This window comes from Lotus japonicus, chromosome 1 (assembly GCF_012489685.1).
Source record: "Lotus japonicus ecotype B-129 chromosome 1, LjGifu_v1.2".
In the NCBI taxonomy this organism is placed as follows: Eukaryota; Viridiplantae; Streptophyta; class Magnoliopsida; order Fabales; family Fabaceae; genus Lotus; species Lotus japonicus.
Genome location: NC_080041.1, coordinates 6805172 through 6825168, shown reverse-complemented (window position 1 = coordinate 6825168; position 19997 = coordinate 6805172). Strand labels below are relative to the sequence as shown.

At 37.1% G+C, this 19997-nt stretch overlaps 1 long non-coding RNA gene and 2 other non-coding genes across 4 annotated transcripts; 2 read left to right on the top strand and 1 right to left on the bottom strand.

The window, feature by feature from the left end:
* The first annotated feature begins 695 nt into the window (after positions 1–695).
* Positions 696–767, top strand: TRNAE-UUC (transfer RNA glutamic acid (anticodon UUC)). Its single transcript has one exon. It is a non-coding gene; the product is annotated as a tRNA-Glu (tRNA).
* Positions 768–1441: 674 nt separating this feature from the next.
* LOC130734975 (U1 spliceosomal RNA) lies at positions 1442–1601 on the top strand. The gene has a single exon (XR_009018302.1). It is a non-coding gene; the product is annotated as a U1 spliceosomal RNA (small nuclear RNA).
* A 5022-nt stretch (positions 1602–6623) lies between these two features.
* On the bottom strand, positions 6624–8528 carry LOC130731553 (uncharacterized). 2 transcript variants are annotated; one of them, XR_009016732.1, is made up of 7 exons: positions 8335–8528; positions 8114–8223; positions 8000–8048; positions 7555–7912; positions 7337–7435; positions 7159–7251; positions 6624–6896 (listed from the first exon to the last, which is right to left on the bottom strand). It is a non-coding gene; the product is annotated as an uncharacterized LOC130731553 (long non-coding RNA). The 2 variants fall into 2 exon arrangements; XR_009016731.1 differs by having other exon boundaries at positions 8357–8528.
* Positions 8529–19997: the final 11469 nt, after the last annotated feature.

Sequence of the window (19997 nt, the reverse complement as noted above, 5' to 3'; positions counted from 1 at the left end):
TACTTTTTCTTTTCTTCCTATCTCTCTCATCATTCCACCTCACACACCTCAAAAGAGAGGTGTGTGAGTAACATTATTCTATGAGATGCAAAGAAGTGAGATGTTATATCTAACCTAATAGCATGTACAACTTCCTTTTTTTAAGTCTTTGATAAACCTCTTGGTTCTCCATATCTGGAGCATTTCTTACTTAATAACTCCTTGAGGATTAAAGAACTTCTCCATTGAGTGTTTTAACTTTTAATCGTTACTTGATGAAGGAAGGTAAGAGAGATGGTGTAGGAATGTTTTCTAATTTTTTCCCCAAATTTTCTATTCGGGTCATGAGTCGTTAGGCATGAGCTCTGATACCATGTAAGAATTGAAGTTACATCAACGCACCACAAAACCTTAAGCCACTTAATACAATAAGTGTATGTGTTCTTTATGTTATATACACTTGCTAATCTACACAATGTGAGGCTTATTTGAATCACCATAATCAGACGGACTCAACCCGGTTTTTTTACAACCTGCGAACAAGCCACACCCGGTTGAGCTAATCTGACCCATATTGTAAGCTCTAAAAATTACCATATGGAAGAGGTGGTGGAGGAGCATGGACAAAATCGTTTTGGGGTGTTGGCTATTCAAGGGGTTACGTAAAAAGATAATTATATTGTTATAGAGCTTGGTTTTCAACTCATATCATAACTTCCGATGTCGTCCAGCGGTTAGGATATCTGGCTTTCACCCAGGAGACCCGGGTTCGATTCCCGGCATCGGAATTCTTTTTTATTTTCCAGAAACCTTTTTTGTTTGTACATAAAATCCTGTTTAATATTGGGTGTTTACTGTTTAGTGTTCTTCACTTCTTCTTAATAGATAAATCAATTCCTGTGTTCAAGAACTTGCAGAATTTATAAACTACAACCCTATAACATTTAAATAATGAAATTATGTATAAAGTTTTTCATATCTGTGTGCATTCTCTGCAGGTGTTAATCTATTCATCAACAACCATGCCTCCCTCTTCAACATAAATCTTAAAATCTTAAATATTTATAGAGTTTGTGGATATGTATATAGTCCATTATTCTTCTTGCATTTTGGTAGAAGAGTAGATGAATTGAAGCTTACTTATCTTCTCCCGCATATATAAAAGATCATATTCATAATTTTGTACAAGGTTTTAAACATAAGCAACCCTGAAATTACAGAAACAAACCTAATGTAACACTATTTCATAAAGTGTAAAACAACAGGAATTAATCATCCATCCATGCATCAAGGAGATTAGTTTGTAGCAAAAGAAAGTCTTAATATCACTGATCACTCAGGAGTCATGAGCATATGTTAGCAAAATAATTTTTCCTGTACAATATGAGTCCCACATCGGGCAGCTTAGAGAAAGCAGTGGTCAGCATAGGCTATATAAACGAAGTGTGTGGTATAATGCAACATACTTACCTGGACGGGATCTATGGGTGATCAAGAAGGCCCATGGTCTAGGGTAGTGACCTCCATTGCACTTTGGAGGGGTGCTATCCTAAGGTCTACCCAAGTGGTGGAGCCTACGTCATAATTTGTGCTAGTGTGGGCCTGCGTTCGCGCGGCCCACTCCAATATAGTTCAAATTTTTTCTTCTTAAACATTCAATTTGGCAGATTGTATACAAAGAACTTAAACCAAAAAATCACTTCTGGTTCTTAAGTAGTTGCAAAAATTACGCATTAGTTAAGCTTCTAAGACGCCCAAAGTTGCATGTAATATCTCTTCAAGTGCTTGAGTCCCACATCGTAAAAGCTAATATGGAACATTGGACATGTGTGGCAATGATTAGAATTTGTATTAATCATCCTTATTTACAGTTGTGGAAGATACTTCTATTTGTCACCATTGCAATTTTTTTTAATCACAAATCTTTCTTTTTATAAATTTGGGTGCTTAATGTCAATCTTTTCTCACTAGCATGTTCTTCTCAATTCATAACTCAATTTTTTAATTTACAAGAAACTAGATTTCTATATACACTGCAAATTCATGCGAAATTCTTCATGTTCAAACAATATACAAGGTGTGGGGTGGACATTGCACACAAACATTTCAATACTTGATGTCGATATGCTACTTAGCTAATCAACCTCCTTAGTGCCTTTATTGAAGTCTCATAAAGCTATTGACTTTGATTCTGTTCTGGACTTCTCAGACAATGTCTCAGCTATCCAAACTTGCATGTGCAATCCCAACTACAATTAACAGATATTTTGAAGAAAGCTTTGCCTGCAGCTCGGTTCAAGTATTTGTTATCCAAGTTGGGAGTGCATGATCTGTATCTCCCAACTTGAGGGGGAGTATTAGGATGAGTGAATGATAGACTTAGTTAGAAGTTTGTTAGCTTTGATAGAGAATTAGAGAGTTAGTTACTAGTTAACAAGTTTGTTAGTGGGTCAAGTAGTTGCAAATTTATTTTTGCTTCTGCTAAGTGCAATGTATATAAGTTCAATTCCTGAACTCAATTAATCACTTTTACCACAAATTACTTTTCATCTTCATACTCTTAACAGTTCGCATAAAAGGTTCTATATTGTCTTTGTTCTATGCTTTTACAATTCTTCTTCTTCTTCCAAGTCCGTGGGGATGAAAGGGGCGAGGGTTTTTCTCCCCGAGTTGTGAAATTCCTGGCATACCATTGATTGAATGCTTATAAGATCACATGATATTGACACTAAGAATCCACTCGCATATGCAAAACGCTGGGAGTACAAACAAGACACCCTGAGATTTTTATATGGGGTTGGTTGCACATGAATCCCACATTGAATAAGTTAGAATAAGTACTGAGCATGAAAGGTTTTAAATAAAAGTGTGTGTAACGTGAAGTTACATAATTAGACTGAAGGTTTAACAATTAAACTCGCCTCTTTAGGTAAAATGTGTTGGTTAGCCTTTTTACAAATTTTATGATTTGTGAGTAGAGAAAATAAAATTAATTTTTGGATTTTACCCTGAAGATTGGTATTCAATCTACAAATGTACCCGTTTTAATTGTTTGTACTCGCTATTATTATTATTATCATTTTAATGAGTGTAGATTAATCATTTTAATATGTATATAAGACACATAATTAAGCAGCCGTGACATGGCTGAGAATTAACATAATTAAGCAACCATGACACTTTGATGAGTTCTTCGTCCAACTATTAACATGTCCCACATCGATTAATACTCTGCTTTACTAGTTGTACATCGATTTGTGAGTGAACATGTCCCACATCGATTAATTCACCTAATACTTTGCCAGTTTTTCATGGTTTCTTTGATTTTTTCTCACTTTGTTTTTCCTTTTCGTGAAGGGGTAAAATTAAACAGAGACTAGTTAAACTTTTGAGATTGATCTAAGAATTAGAATGAAATGAGATAATGAGACATGGAAAGTAACCAAATTATGTGTGATAAGAAACAATTATTAAAATTCCTTTGATTTCACTCCAATTAGTAGTGCATATATATATATATATATAGTAAGACTGGACAGAAATATCTAGCAAAACTGCATCATGAATTAGAAGAACAAATTAATCTCAGATAAGGCTGTGTGTTAATGTGCATTAATTGAAGTTTGAAACTTGAAAGCACCGTAAGACTTGTTAAAATACAAGGTTGAAGCGGTTGAAGGTGCTACCCAACACATCATTCTGTATCGCAAAATGCATATAATGGGTACCAAGCGACATTTGCGTTTTACTAGTTTTATATGAGTCCCACATCGTAGAAGCTATATGAAACATTGGACATAGCCATCAAACTGGGAGATAGCGAAGGCTCCACTTCAACAAAGTTAAGTTATAATTGATTGCATAGAATTTGAATTATTCATGCGTTTTTATATATATATATACGTAATCTCTCACTACCACAGTATGTGATACAACATCACTTATTAATTTTTTCAGTAAATGTAGAGAAATATGGCTACTAATTTGTCCGTAGTCAGTAAATGAAAAGATAAGTAATATTTAAAACAAATTTTTGTATAGATTGAGTAATTCATACTCCCTCACTAGTTTGAAAAAGTTGTGGCACAAAGAGTAAGAAATCAATTATTGATAGTATAATTTGATTAGATTGCCCTTATTTAATTTTACTAGTATGATGTGCAACTATTAAATTATACTTAGATAGAGAAGAATGCAATTAATAGAGAAGAGTTGTGGTTGGTTAATATGAAAGGTGATAAGTAAGAGAAAATGCATTAAATGAGAGTATAGGTGGAAAAAAATGGAGAAAAATGCATTGACATTCTAAAACAACAAACTATTTGAGATATTGAAATCATACCCAAAACTACAAATTTTCTGAAACAAAGGGAGTACATCACTGCATTTTACAAGTATTATAAGTTACTAGTATGTATACCAGTGCCGATGCACGGGGGACATATTTCCAAGTATATAATAATTTGCTTTTAATATATAGAATTATTTATTTTGTATGAATGAACAAAAAAATCTAAATATAATTCATTGTATTTTTAATTTTTTTATGATATAATAATACAATAATTTGTATGATATTTGTTTTTATCCTTTTATTTTCATTTTTCATATCTCCAAATAAGATGATAGAAAATATGAATTACATATTAAATTTACTCGTGTCGTTGCACGGGGCATATTTCCCGAATATTAAAAACTGTTTTTAATATATGGATTAAATTTTTTTTTTATATAAATGAAAAATAAATATAAAATAAATTTTATATTTGATGAATGCGTTTATGATGTAAGAATATAATAAATTACATGATTTTTGTTTTTTTATTTCATTTTTCTTACCTCTAAATAATTATACCCAAATTATAACATATGGAAAATGTGATTTAGAAAAAATGGATCACATTAAATTACATTTTTTTTACACTATATAATTTTGATTTCATAATCCCTAAATAAGTAGTATACAGACATTTAAAAAAATTATAAAGAATGCAACAGATAGCTCATTCGAATCATTTGAAACATAGGCTTTGGAATGAGGATATACGGAAAAAGATGGAGAAACTTTCATGTAATTTGGGAATTGCTCTCTCTCCCTCTCCTCCCCTCTCCGCCTCCCATTCTCTCTCTCTCTCTCCCTCCCTCCCTCCCTCCCTCCCTCCCTCCCTCTCTCTCTCTCTCTCTCTCTCTCTCTCTCTCTCTCTCTCTCCATAAAATTATAATCAAATTTGCTTTTGTTATTTTTAATTAGAAATATTTTAATGTAAACGTTCTTCCCCGTCGTATCCTATTTTCAAAATCAAATTGTAGTACTTCTGTATATCTACTCCTAAAAATATTTAAAAAGTCTAGAAAAAAGTATAAAAATTATATTAAAACATTTTCTATCAGTTTCAACTTGAAAGTATTTTCATGCAAAATGTTCATCATCGTATCAACTTTTTACTATGTAACCTAAACACCAATAAATATAGAATATATATTTTCAATCCCCGTGTGACTATATATTTATATATATTTACTTCTTAAAATTTAATTTTATTTATTTTAACTTGAAAATATTTTAATTTAAATGTCCTTCCCTGTGAGATCCTCATTTTCACTATCAAATTAAAAGTATGGAAAAAGTACTAAAATTTTATTATAACATTTTCTATTAGTTTCAATTTAAAGTATTTTCATGCAAAATGTTCTTCATGTAGGAGCTTTTTACTATGTAATTAATAAATATAGACTAATTATGTTTATTCTACTCTAATTCCCCGTGGGAGCCCTATATTCACAATCAAATTATAATGCTTTTGTATACCTACTCTTAAATTATTTTAAAAGAAATGAAAAATTAATAAAATTATATTAAAACATTCTCTATTAGTATAAACTTGAAAGCATTTTCATGCAAATTGTTCCTCATGTAGGAGATTTTTACTATATAATTAATAAATATATACTAAATATGTTTATTCTTCTCTAATTCCCCGTGGGAGCCCTATATTCATAATCAAATTATAATTCTTTTCTAAATCTACTATTAAATTATTTAAAAAGTTTGGGAAAAGTACTAAAATTAAATTAAAACATATTTTCTATTAATTTCAATTTGAAACTATTTCCATGTAAAATCTCCATCCCTATATGAGCTTTAAGTAGCTTACACAAATAAATATAGACCATATTATTTTTTAATTTATTCCACTCCCCCGTGTGACAAATTTTTAATATCAAAATTGCATATTTTTATACATATTTACTTCTAAACTTATTAAAAAAAATCTATAATATTGATAATGTTTTTTATTTTTATTTTAACTCAGAAATATTTTAGTATTAATGTTCTTCCCCGTGGGATCCCTAATTTAGCAATCAAATTGCAATGCTTATTTGGAAAATTATATCATGTTAATACTGAAAGTTGATTAAACATTAGTCTTATTGCCAATAAGAACCACATGAAGACAACAGTGCTTTGTCTTACTATCAGTATCATCAATATGTCTCCTTTCAGATATTACTCTGCACTCTCTACAACCTTCAGCCAATCCAATCTCTATTTGTTAACAACCCCCTTAGAACAATATACATGAATTGGAAACACAATACCAACATATTATAGAACTAATCTTAAATAGAATTTTAAAGCAACATGATATACATTTAAGATCATCTTGGTATACATTTAAGAACTAAGCTTGTACTGTATTGAAGAAATATAATATATATAGCATAAGGATAACAGGTACAAAAAAGCAAAAGACAACCCTGCTAAGAAGAACAAAACGGAAATAAAGGGCAGCCAAAACAGAATTGGCTTAAACTCCAAAATGAAAGCAAACACCCACTTAAACAACACAACCAGCGAGGAGGCTTCACGAGATGGCCAGAATTCAAGCAACATAGTTATGCTCTATTTCCTGTTCCTGCAAAGAAGGAATACAAAAGTTTTGTAACTTAGTCAACATCATCATCCACAATGTCTCTCTGTCTAAATTCTTACACAACAGCAAGCATTGCAAGCATCTCACATCTTTGGAAAGCTAAAACAGATTCATAATTAAACATGATATCTATTATCTATCTTTTGAACCTCTGAGGTTTAAAAGATGAAAAAGACCATAAAAATGCAAAAGAACCACCAACCAAAAAGCAAAATAAATTGCTAGGAAAGAGTATTCATTATACCTCTCGGGAATTGCAATATCTTGTGAAAGCAAAACTCAAAATATACTTGTGTTAAATCTTCCTTTGCTTTGATGAAACAAACTTGTTCCTCATCTACACGAAATTGAAACAACATTCATATTTATAATCGCAGAAAAATGGGGAATTTGAAGTTATCGATGATAATAACTAAGAATACCTTTCCATATGAGAACTGAGATTAGAGTTGAAGCTTCCGCAACACAAAGAACCACCCTCGAATTCTTTCGTCAGCTCGTGAATCTGTTACAGAAGTGATCTGGGAATTTTTTTTTCGAAAAGCAGATTCAGTAAAACAATCACTTAGATAAAAACCTAACATCATTTAGAGTTCCGAAAGAGAAGAACCATGATAAAAGGGGTAGATAGGGAACTCACCAAAATGCAAGCGCAAGAACATGCATTCAGTGGAAGATCTCAGAGGAGAAGAGGAAGAGATCGAAAGTGATTCGTACAGAGCCTACACAAACAGAGGCCATGAACTGTGATGTTATAAACTCAAGTTAATATGGAAAAGCTTACAAAATTGAGTTCGTCTGCCAAAAATTGCTAATCAAATTCCATGAAAAAAATGCATTCATAATTGTTAGAGCCAATGGAAAAGAAATTCCTCTAGACACTCAAAATTGTTATCAATGGTCTGCAAATGATGAACAAAATACTTGACCATATAATGTTTTAAACTTCATTAGAGGGTCATAAAACTTATCTGTAGAGAAAATTGCCGCAAGCAGCCCTGCATAGGATATTTAAAGTTATAGTTAGAAATTAGTTACTGTCAAACATTAATCATTAAAAAGAAAGGGTGAAAGTACGCATGCACCTGGGTTACATGAAAATTTCTCACATTTGGATGAGATCACCTCCTCTGCCTAAAAGTAAAAGATACAATTTTTAGGAACAACCAATTTCAAAAATCAAAACTGAAATTACTTACTTGAGTGAGTCTCCATAGAATAGCTGGTAAAGAACTGAATAGGGACTTCTTTCAGCATGTTTGTGAAATTAGAATACGTGCGGACATTCCCGCAACATTCAGGTTCACTGCTGCAAACAAAATCATAAATTATTATCAGAACAAATAAAGATTGAGAGGAATGGAGTTTAAGAAGAAGAAAGATATGGAAGAGAGAATTCAAGGGAGGGAGGAGAACCAACGATGGAAGAGAAAAAATTATACTATAGAGTTGAGAGAGAGAAGACCGGGTGGATAAACCAATGTTGAGTTTAATTTGAACTCAAACATTTCTTAATTTTAATTTCAAAATCAAATGGTGTATAGGAGAATGAATAGCTAGCAGAGGAATTCAATTAACCATGTTGGGCATTGGAAACTGGAAGGAGACTTAATGTGATTGTGGACGACAACCTCTCATAAATGTAAACCTCTAAATTTATATTTTTTTTAATTGGACAGTATGGGAGGCAAAATCTAAAATAGGTGTTTATTAAACAATTAGAAAATAGAACCTCGAAGACGATAATGAAAATCACGTATGAAGTTCAAAAAAATCTGAATACTATTAAAGAGCACTAACACATGTAGTCTCTAATTGGCTATTTATGAGGTGGAAATAATCATAGTTAAACAGGTAAATAGTGATGAGGTGGAAATAATCATAGTTAAACAGGTAAATAGTGATTGGCTTAGAAGTAGGTAGTGGATAATTAATGTGAATTAATAATGAATGTTAGTCAAATTTAAGGTTAAAATATTTCAAAAATTAAATAAATTGCAGGTACTATTACATGGCTACCCTCAGATAAAAAAACAATTAGCAAAGATGCCACTCCCAAGTTTCCAAAAGTGGTAATAAGATTTTCTTTTTGATTTTCTTAATTCTTCAAAAAATGGCTGAAACCACTCCCAATGGATGTCAAGTGTCAAAAGTTTCCTTCTTATAGGTTCTCTTTTATATTGTACTAGTGTTTTTACCCGTGCGTTGCACGGCGAGTTGATTTACTTGTGAGTTTTTTTTTTGAACGTCTTGTGAGTTAAATTAAGCGCTTATTCATAAGCTATTTTTAAAAAATGATTGAAATAAATTGAAAATAAGTTATATATAAACATAAACTCTTTTTCATAAGCTAAAATGAGCTCAAAACAACTTATAATAGGTCATAAGCAATTTGCTTAAGCCCTCCAAACATTGGCATAAGAGTTTATGCTATCAAATAAGCTCTTCTAAAACCTCTGTTCCCATGCTAAAGGAAAAGAATGGCCCATGGCATCACAAAGTTTAATTGTAACACAATCACATTAAAAACTAATAAGATTAAATATGCAGCAAGGACATGCTTTTATTTCCACAGTCTATAAACAAATTAACTCTTACAACAGTAAACAACAGTGATTTTATTTCCACCGTCTAGGTGTTCATTGGTTCTCAACCAAGGCACAATGGAGTGCTTTTCCAAAAGAAATACTAAACATGAGAGAAGCATCTCGTAGTGACATAAGAAACCCTATTTTCGCTTATTAGGATACACTGGAAAATTTATGTCTTACTCTAGCAAGTAAAATATTAGACCCCGCAACATAAAATATCCAGAACATACTATTAGATAAGAGAGTGGACGAAAAAGAGAATTGACATTTCCTTTAACAATGAAAATCCACACCATAAACCACCTATCAAAGTCCCATAACTCTACAAAAAGGACTACATAGAGCTGAATAGAATGTATTCTCTTCAAAAGATGACTATATAATTGGCTCTTATCATCTTCATCTCATATTGCTTGCAAGATTGTCATTTTGTTATTCATTCCTTCTCTTATTGATATTGAGATGAGTCTGGAAGTGACATCACTTGTACTCTGGAATAAGAGAAAACTACAATCATATCAATAAAGAATTAAAGATTAGTTCCAAGACAGGTTTTAAAAATGATCAGAAGATAAAAATGAAAGTCGTAAATTATATCTAGCAATTTACGTTGAAGACATGATATCACAAGAAATTGAGAAAGCTAAATATGAACTCTTTATAGATACAAAAGCAAAAGCTATAACAGGCCATCTTAAAAGTCATGGACTCTGTATGACTCCATCCATCTTAAGCATCATTCAAGACCCCTGCCATTAATTTGCTTATATCAGTTAAGTGATGAATGAATGAGATTAGAGTTGAGTAGGAAATAGAGATTTAAATCAAAATACTTCAGTTTACTCAATTATTTTCATTTGTCCATTGAAAATTTAAGATTTCTCTAGAACTATGGCCATCATGAAACGCCAGACCTGATTTTTATAGAAATCTTTCAAATCATTTTCCCGTAACAATGCAGTTTCGTCACACACCTTTTTTTTTTTTTTTTTGAAATTCAACTGCAAATATATTAAAAGCCAGTCGGCAAAAGGTTCATTACATCAGCATCAATAAGCGGTGCGGCGGCTAAAGGAACCTCTTCCACCCATACCGTATCGGTATAAGCTTCCGAGTTCTTAGCCAAAAAATCCGCAACAGTATTGCCCGTACGGCGAACAAACATAACAGAAAGTAAATCAAAAGCATGACTCAATAAACGACAATCATTAATAATGGAACTCAAATACGACCGACCATCCTCCTTTGCATGCCAGTGGTTAAACAACTGCAGGCAATCTGTCTCCAGAGAAATCCGTCGGAAACCCAAATCAATAGCAAGCTGTAAGGACCACCTCATGGCCATTGCTTCAGCCAGAAGAGGAGTGGTAACATGAACTGGATAGGAGCACGCGGAGGCCATCACCTCACCTCTGTGATTACGAACCACCATACCCAAACCGGCTACTCCCCCATCAACGAATGAAGCATCAAAATTGTACTTATAAGTGCCACGAGCAGGTCCACGCCAAGCCACATTTCTCTCAATCGTAGCTGGAGCTGATGCACCAACACGCACCTCCGCCTGCACACTAGCTACTCGCCGGAGGATGAGCTCCGTTGAAGAAGGTCGTTGCCGGAACTGGTGGTGATTGCGGGCCTCCCACATCATGTATATAATTGTCTGGACTAGAGCCATCGCTTCACTATCATGAAGCTCATGAATGTGTCTCCAAAAATCTGCAAACGTGAGAAAATTATCAACGCGAAGAGACAGAGGGGATGCAAACCAGACCTGACGAGCCGCTGGACAATGCATAAAAAGGTGCTCCTCGGTCTCATTCTCTTCAGCACACATATTGCAGCCTGGGTCAACATCGACATGGCGCCGAAACAGCTTCGCCCTCAAAGGAAGATAACCAGAAACCGCTCTCCAACTCACTTCCTTGCATCGTGGTAAGGCCGTGGATGCCCAGAAGCCTTTCCAGAACCCCGCTGAGAACAAAACAGATGAGGATGATGAAGGAGCTGCACGGGACGCTTGGTTCATTAGGAAGTTGTAACCTGCCTTGGAAGTGTATTGACCTCTCGAATCTGTGGGCCAAAACAGCACATCCGGGCCACCATTTATGCTCAAAGGAATTGAAATAATTTCCTCAGCTGTGCTTGGACTGAAAACATGTTCGATCAAGTCCCTCTTCCAGATGTGTTGCTCGTGGTTAATTAAATTGGCCACCTTAGATAGAGCTAGTTCTACAGCAAGGTCTTGCCTATAGATAGGGGAGGACCCACTAGGCAACCATTTATCAGACCATAAATTTACTTGGGTTCCATCCCCAATCCTCCACATACCCCCACTCTCAAAAATCCAACTGGTTTTCATGATACTAGACCATGCATAGCTAGGGCGAAAACCCTTTTTAGCCAACCTCAAATCACAGTTATAAAAATAGACCGCCTTGAAAATACGCGCCAACAGGCTCGCTGGTTTCGTATAAATACGCCACCAATTTTTTGCCACCAAAGCCAAATTGAAAGATTTAAAGTCTCTAAATCCCAAGCCACCATCTGTTTTACTCTTGCATAGGGTCTCCCACTTAGTCCAATGTAGGCCTTGTCTAGACGGATCTCCGCCCCAGAAAAATTTTGAGACCATGCGGTCAATATCTGGTGATAGACCACCACTCAAAATTTGAAGACAAAACTCTGACACCTCCTCCCCTATAACAGTCCAGAATTTCTGATAAAAAAGTGCAGGAAGACCATCAATGCCTGGCGCTTTTGTTGGGTGCATCTGGAATAGCGCTTCCTCTACCTCCTCCTTACGGAAAGGCTCACTGAGAATGGTCAAGTGAGCTGTAGAAAGACGGCCTGCAACCAAAGAAGTTACCTCCTCCACCCCCGAAGGATGTGAAGTGGCAAAAAGGTTAGTAAAATAGTCCATAAGGACCCTAGAAATATCCTTATCCTCTTCAAATTTCCTTCCTCGGTCATCTCTGAGTTGTTCAATCATATTCCTCTTACGCCTTTGGGACGCTTTTTGATGGAAAAATTTTGAGTTTTTGTCCCCATGTTTCAGCCATGTGGCTCTCGACCTCTGACCCCACCAGATCTCCTCCTGCTCCAACAAGTTGTCTAACTCTTTTGATGCCTCACTAAGTGCCAACCTCACTTGCTCTGTTTGGATTTTTCCCTGAAGGTTTTGCAACAAGGCTTGCTGATCAGCTATTTTCCTGGGTAGGTTTCCAAACTTGGATCTGCCCCAACCATCAAGAGCACTACTTACAGCTGCTATTCTGGCAAGAAAATCTGTTCCCCCAGTGCACCATGATTCAGTTACAACCTCTGCACACTCAACTCCCTCCTGAAGCCATACCTCCTCAAATCGGAACATACGCGTTCGTTTGAGTTCTTTTCGCCCTCTACTGGTACCACACGTTAATAAGATGGGGCTATGGTCGGACTGGTGCCGCTGGAAATGTACAATAGATGTGACTGGCCAAAGTGCAGTCCATTTATCATTAACCAAAGCTAAATCAAGCCTCTCTTCGATAGTTCCCGGAGCGGTTCGATTATTAGACCAAGTGAACCGCTTCCCTGAGAACTCCACCTCAAACAAGCCACAGTCTCTACACATCTGATTAACCCACTGAATATGTCCCAAGTCGGGAGGGTCCCCACCCAATTTATCAAAGGGGGAGAGGATATCATTAAAGTCTCCGATCACCACACAGGCCCTCGGGTCCTGGGGCATCAAATTGTTTATAAGGTTCCATGTCTCCATTTTCCTTCCCTCCTCCGGATAACCATAAAGGCCAACCATTGTCATAGGGATTGCCTCTTCAGGGTGCAAAATAGTGCACAAAATATGATGCAATGATGCATTAATAATTTCCAATTGAAGATCACTGCGCCACCATAGGCATAAGCCACCTGCTCTAGAATTCCCTCGCCCTGCACAATGGACAGGAAAAATGTTAGGTAAACCACAAATACCTCTATGTTGAAGAGCCTCTGATGTATACAACTTAGTCTCCATAAGTGTAAATACAGTTCTCGCACAGGACAGATGTCGAACGCGATGCTGGGACAACCGGTTCGACAACTGACTAACAGTAACAAAACCAGAAAAATAATAAAGTAGAACACAGAAGATTGGTAACCCAGTTCGGTGAAACTTCACCTACGTCTGGAGGGTTTGCACCCAAAGAAAGGAAATCCACTATCTCAAGATTCAGGAATTACAGACACTCATGAACACCACAGTTCATAGTTCACTTCCTAATCTACCCAAGTGTATTTCTACTTAGTATCTCAACCTAAGTATGAGAGTCCCTCTCCCTTTCTCTCAATCACTGCCACAGTGATTGGTAACAAACAATCAACAATCAGAGTTGAAGAATTAAAGAACACAGAACACAACTTTGCTTTATAGAATCATGGAGCAAAGTTTGTTCACAAGAAACAAGGATAAAGAACAATGAACAACCCTAAAACACTTGATCTCTCTCTATTAGCTTCAGTCGTCTTCAAGCTTTAGGTCTTCATCCTTTTTATAGACTTCAGCAGCAGCAGGTAGGCACTAGGGTTTGCTTGGGCTGAAGTAACAGATTGCAACAATAATCAAATCAAAACAGAATCTCCAAAGATCTTGTTGCGTTTTTCCCAAGTAAAGATAGAAACAAATCTTTTATCAAAGATTGTTTCAACAAATAACAACCCAACAATTAAAACCCTTCTGAAATAGCTACTTGCTCCTCAAGTAACTCAAAAACATATCTTCAGCAAATCTTCAGAGGGCCCACAAAATTAAACTTCAGCAAAGGACTGATGTCCTAGCTTCACGAAATCAGATGCCACGGCATCTGCTTCGACAATCAGTTGTTTTTGACAAAATGCATGACAAAATGTTCCAACAATCTCCCCCTTTGTCAAATTTTGTCTAAAACAACTCACAGATCAGAGAGGATAAAAACTAGAGAAACAACTCTCCCCCTTAGTCAGAGCTCCCCCTCAAACTGATGCATCTACACAACCAACTACCATACTTCAGAAGACATAGTCGGAACAAACCACTTAGCAGCACAAACACACAACCAGAGGTACAATCAACCTTAGCACATGATGTCTTCAAAATGGATCAGCTTGGACATCATCATATCAAAAATACTACCATCAGAAGCTGGCAGCACATACCCAGAAGTACAGCTAACAGAAATACTGCTCATCAGAAGCACCGTCAGAAATACTGCTCATCAGAAGCAACATTTCAGAAAACAAACATAGCCATCGTCTTGAACTTGTCTTCAGACCAGAGCTAACACTATCAGAACACACATAGCACAGTAGAAACAGAAGCAACTTCACCTAACTTCTGAGAACATGAACATCTGAACAAACTTCTGATCTGCGAACATCTGAACAAAAACAACTTCTGATCTGCGAACATCTGAACAGAACCAACTTCTGAACTACTAACTTCTGATCATAAACAACTTCTGAACCACAAGCTTCTGAACATAAACATCTGAAAACACCGTTCACACACTTCTGAAACTTCAAAACAGCTGAAACCATCTGAAACATAAACTTCTGAAAACTCAAACATCTGAATCACAAACTTCTAAATCACAAACGTCTGAAAACTACTCCCCCTTTTTAGCACAAATTTGGCAAAGGTAGCACAGCATAAACAACCCATCACTTCTAAGACCAGAATGACAACAATTCATGAACACTTTCAACAACTGACTTCTTGCAAACGGTAGATGGTTCAGAACCCAAGGTAGATTGATGGATTTGGAGATCAAGTTCAGATGTGTCAACAATGGGGTTTGGATTTCCAACAGAGGGTCCCATACTCACATCTGAAGTAGTCTCAACTAATGTGTCAACATGGGGTTCAACATTTGGAACAGAAACAGATTCAACTGATATCTCATGAATCACACTAGGCACAATAGCATTAGGATCTGCACTTACAGATTCACCTATGCTTGCATGAACAGTTGATGGTGCATTTGAACCTTCAAGAGAACTTGCAGCAACAAATTTCTTCCTCCATTCCTTCATAACATCTACACCAGAACTCTGAGATTTAAGAAGAGCAACATCCTTGTTGGTCATGAGAAAATGCCTAGGAGCCTTCACAATCTCTTTCTTCTCCTTCTCTTTAAGCCCACTTGGTTTCCATTCTTTCCTTGTTGGAGCTACTTGTGGATTAGTCCTTGGTTGATCATGAGACTGAGGATATCCATATAGCTTGTAACAGTAGGGCCTTATATGACCAAGTTTTCCACAGTGATGACATCTCCAAGTAGATTTCTTGGATTTTCTGAACTGAGGGTACACATGTCGTACAGAATGATGCAACATTGGGTCTGACATTGGTTGCTTAGTTTGCTTTTCAGATGAAGCAGACTTATTTGCACTCTTGTAGCTGAAGCCTATCCCCTCCATATCTCCAACTGTTTTCCCAACTTCCAGAATCTCCTCTAACACATTAGTGCTTTTATTCATCATACGAATAGACTTTTTCATACCTTCAAGCTTTGAGTTCAGTAATGTTACCTCCTCCTGCAGTTTTGCATTAGTGATCTGAAGTTTCTCATTCTCCTCACGCAACTTGCTGATGGTCTTTACTTCTTCTTGCAAACTGGAGTTATTACTCTGAAGTTGCTTCTTCTCAGCAATCAAATCCTTGACTTCTTTTCTCATTTTCTCACCATACATACATGATTCCTCCCACTTAGCCAGCAACAATTTGTAGGTTTCAACTAGTTCTTCCTCATCACCATCACTTGACTCAGCATCAGAATAGCACTTCCCAATGAGAGCCTTTACATGAATAGCCTTGGTTGTATCATTCTCATGTTTGTCTTTGAGTTGAAATTCAGTATTCTTCACATTGTCCGACACATTGTCCAGAACATTTGTATTTGACATTCTGCCCAAACTCTTCAACGCTTTGTTAAGTAATGATACAGCTTCTGCAATGTTTGCATCAGTATCCTTCTCCCTCTGATCTTCATCTTCTTCAGTGTTGGACACAAAGGTTATACTCTTCGCCTTCTTCTCAGATCTACCATTAAGAGACATCTCAAAGGTTTGCAAGGAACCAATGAGTTCATCAACCTTGATGTTACTGGTGTCTTGGGCTTCTTCAATGGCAGTTACCTTCATATAAAACCTCTTGGGGAGAGACCTGAGAATCTTTCTTGCTAACTTTTCTTCAGACATTGGTTCCCCTAGGGCAAAAGAAGAGTTGGCTAGATCCCTTATTCGCATGTGAAACTCATATATGGATTCATCCTCATTCATCTTCATAGTTTCAAACTGAGTTGTAAGAAGTTGAAGCTTTGACATACGTACTTTTGATGTTCCTTCATGAGCAGTCTTGAGAATCTCCCATGCTTCTTTAGCCACAGTACATGTGTTAATTAACCTGAACATATTTTTGTCAACTCCATTAAAAATAACATTCAAGGCTTTGGAGTTTCCAAGAGCTTCGTCATCTTCTTTCTTTGTCCACTTATCTTCAGGCTTCAATTCAGTTGTGGATGCTATCACAGGATGTTTCCATCCCTTGACTATTGCCTTCCATGTTATACTGTCCATAGATTTGAGAAACACCATCATTCGAGCCTTCCAGTAGTCATAATTGGTACCATCCAAAATTGGTGGCATATAAATTGATCTTCTTGCATCCATAATGTTGTCCTTGAGAACAGAATATATTCCCTGGAGCTCACCCAACAGAGTAGGGTGCCTGCTCTGATGCCAATTGTAAATACAGTTCTCGCACAGGACAGATGTCGAACGCGATGCTGGGACAACCGGTTCGACAACTGACTAACAGTAACAAAACCAGAAAAATAATAAAGTAGAACACAGAAGATTGGTAACCCAGTTCGGTGAAACTTCACCTACGTCTGGAGGGTTTGCACCCAAAGAAAGGAAATCCACTATCTCAAGATTCAGGAATTACAGACACTCATGAACACCACAGTTCATAGTTCACTTCCTAATCTACCCAAGTGTATTTCTACTTAGTATCTCAACCTAAGTATGAGAGTCCCTCTCCCTTTCTCTCAATCACTGCCACAGTGATTGGTAACAAACAATCAACAATCAGAGTTTGAAGAATTAAAGAACACAGAACACAACTTTGCTTTATAGAATCATGGAGCAAAGTTTGTTCACAAGAAACAAGGATAAAGAACAATGAACAACCCTAAAACACTTGATCTCTCTCTATTAGCTTCAGTCGTCTTCAAGCTTTAGGTCTTCATCCTTTTTATAGACTTCAGCAGCAGCAGGTAGGCACTAGGGTTTGCTTGGGCTGAAGTAACAGATTGCAACAATAATCAAATCAAAACAGAATCTCCAAAGATCTTGTTGCGTTTTTCCCAAGTAAAGATAGAAACAAATCTTTTATCAAAGATTGTTTCAACAAATAACAACCCAACAATTAAAACCCTTATGAAATAGCTACTTGCTCCTCAAGTAACTCAAAAACATATCTTCAGCAAATCTTCAGAGGGCCCACAAAATTAAACTTCAGCAAAGGACTGATGTCCTAGCTTCACGAAATCAGATGTCACGGCATCTGCTTCGACAATCAGTTGTTTTTGACAAAATGCATGACAAAATGTTCCAACAATAAGGAACACCACGTCAGGATCTTTGGAGTGGATGAGTTTTTTTAAAACCCGTACTGTCTGTAGGTTCCCAAGCCCACGACAGTTCCACGATAGGATCTTCATTGAGGTGGGCGGGACTGCTCATCCGCAGCCTCCGCCAATCCCAATCCATCATCAGTATTTTTCTTCTTTAGAGGGGGTGAGACCCCCGTGCTCAAAGGCCCAAATATGGAAGATGACACACTAGACCTCTTCATTGGAGGGATATCATGCTTAGTGCCCCCTCCAGCTCCTCCTCTCTCACGAATCACCACGCCTCTTGCTCTATATTTATTATCACGTGTTCCTGTTTTGTGTCCCAGACCAGGTGAGTTGAAGGAGAAGTCCACTTGTTTCCCATCACGGAAGAGATACTCCTTGCTCGTCTTTTGTGTTTCTGTACCTGCCCCCACGATCCTTGATTCGTTGTAAAACGTTTCTGATGCTCCACCAATTGTCTTTCCCTCCTTGGTAGTATTTTTGCCTTTGACCCGTAAGTCTGAACCCGGCACCTCAAGTTCTGCAGTTCCAGCACCAGTTACAGCATCTGTGGGGGCCTCAGTGTCAGACCTCTCTTGCTGTTCATCTTCAACCTCATAAAACGCTTCCTCCCGCTTCCCACCGTGCCGCCTATCACCCTCTCCCTCTGCTCTTAGCCAGGTCCCAAACCTGGTCGGTCTGCCATCCTCTTGAACTTCACAGTCTTTGAGGACGTGATCCAGCTTTCCACAGCGATAACAAAAATTGATTAGCTTCTCATACTTAAAGGCTACCTTAGCGTCAGGTTTACCTTTTATCGTAACCAACTGACCACGGCGTAGAGGAGCATCAATATTGATCCAAGCACGAATGCGCAAACACGTACTATATCTATTGGTCTCATATTTATCCCAATCCAAAAAACCTCCAAGAGATTCCCCGAGGGAGCGTGCCATCTTCTCTGTACGGAGGGTATACGGCAGCCCATGCACTTGGATCCAAAAAGGAACCCTCGTGATGGGGATAGAGGTCGGATTCACCGTGATGTCAAAGATGTTCAGGGCAATAAGTTGGCGGCTGAAAAACCAAGGCCCTCCTTTGAGAACAAGATCACGATCCTTTGATGATCCGAACTTGATGGAAAACAAGTTCACTCCCACATTGCAGATCTCCAAGCAGTTGCGAGATTCCCAGTACCTTCTCATAACGCTGCGGAACACACGGGGTTCCACCTTTGTTGGCGACATCACACGTCCTAGTAGCCAAACATGCACCCCCAGGTTGGGGTCAACCTCTATCTCGCCAATATCTAGGGCAATATTCTCAGCACCTTCAAGTTCAAAGTCTGGGATCATCTCCTCAAGTGCCATGTCGGCCATCGTTGCTGTGTGTTAGTGTGCAGCGTTTGCAGATCTAGGAAAAAAAACAAGCACAGTTGCAGAAATAGCAACCTTATTGCAGAAGCCACGAAGCTTAACTAGAAAGAAGACAAAACAGTTAGGGCAAAACCGGTGTCGCCACCCTTGAAGTGGCACGTGGGCTGGCCGTGGTTGGTCTATTGTGGGTGGACTGAAAGGCGGCGCAACTTTTTAGGTTTTGTGAGCAAAACCCTAGCAGACCTCATCCTTTCGATACACACCTTGAAAAATGGGAAGATTAAGAATGATATAAATGCACTCAAGTTCAGACTTCTATCAAAGAATCAGTCCAAGTTGGTCCACTAAACTCATTCATGTTAAACTCATTCATGTTAAGTCTTTGTATCCTCTAGCATAAATCTTCATAAAGGTCCTCTGCATAGTTAAAAACTCTATTGTTAACGTGGAGAACAAATGACTTATATATCTTTTCAA